General features: G+C 59.8%; 1 pseudogene; it reads left to right on the forward strand.

Moving 5' to 3' along the window:
* Nucleotides 1–23: 23 nt before the first annotated feature.
* Nucleotides 24–1,109, forward strand: LOC107988174 (rapamycin-insensitive companion of mTOR pseudogene; annotated as a pseudogene).
* Nucleotides 1,110–1,128: the final 19 nt, after the last annotated feature.

Below are 1,128 nucleotides of genomic sequence, written 5' to 3' on the forward strand. Positions count from 1 at the left end.
TTTTTTTCCTTACTCTTTCAGACATGTACATCATGGACGACGACAAGTGTGACGTTCTGGACCAATCCGACGAGTCCTCCTTTTATCTGCACCCTAAACCTGTCAAAGACCGCAGCCCCTTCACCATCCTGGCCTCCACGCGCTTCGTGCGCACCCGTTTCCTGAACTCGCTGTCTCTGCCCAGCAAAAAACTGCGATCTACCAGTGACCCCAAAACCCTGTTTGGATCCCGCACCCCTACGGATTTCAAGACCGGGAGCATGAGGCGGAACAGGACGGTGACCGAACCCTCAATTTACAGCGCAACCCAGGGGGACGTCTTTACCCCCATCTTCAACGGCAGAGGCATGCCCAAGAGTCCCACGGTCAGTGTGGAGACTTCTTTTGTCGGGAACCGGAGGAATTCCGAGGAGCACCTTGTGGATGGGCGACTGGTGAGGGGAGGGGGGTCCGGCTTTGCTCTGAGCGTCCTGGCAGGGCAGGGGCCTGTGGAGCACCCCGGTCGGGAGAAGGAGCAGAGCGGCGGCCCCTCCTCCGCCAGCGGTAACATCGGAGGGAGCGGAGGAGGCGTCACCGGTGGCAGTCAGTTCAAAAGCCGCAGCCAGAGCTTTAACACGGACACCACGACTAGTGGTATCAGCTCCATGAGCTCTAGTCCGTCTCGGGAAACGGTGGGGAACCCGGAGCACCCCGAGCCCGAACCGGATTCCTCAGACTGCGTGAGCCTCAACACGGTGGTGTCGGCCAAGACTGTCAAAACCCTCTCTTCCCTCACGCCGCAGCCCCAGTCCAACTACATGTCCATGTCCAAGTCTTCCGCCGTCTTTTTGGTACCGCCCGGCTCCTCGCACACGCTCCCCCGCCGGGCCCAGTCACTCAAGTCCCCGTCGGTGACCACCATCAAGAGCCTGGCGGACTGCAGCTTCATGTACACCAGTCCCAGAGACGCCCTGGGCTACGCCACCCTGAAGAGGCTGCAGCAACAGAGGATACACCCGTCTTTGTCTCACAGTGAGGCGCTAGCTTCACCGGCCAAGGACGTGCTCTTCACCGACACCATCACTATGAAGACCGGCAGCCTGGACTCCAGGTTAACACCTCGCAGGTAATTCAGCCACTGGCCTCAAG

The sequence above is a fragment of the Cynoglossus semilaevis genome, unplaced genomic scaffold (assembly GCF_000523025.1).
Source record: "Cynoglossus semilaevis isolate Cse_v1.0 unplaced genomic scaffold, Cse_v1.0 C19150336, whole genome shotgun sequence".
Lineage (NCBI taxonomy): Eukaryota > Metazoa > Chordata > Actinopteri > Pleuronectiformes > Cynoglossidae > Cynoglossus > Cynoglossus semilaevis.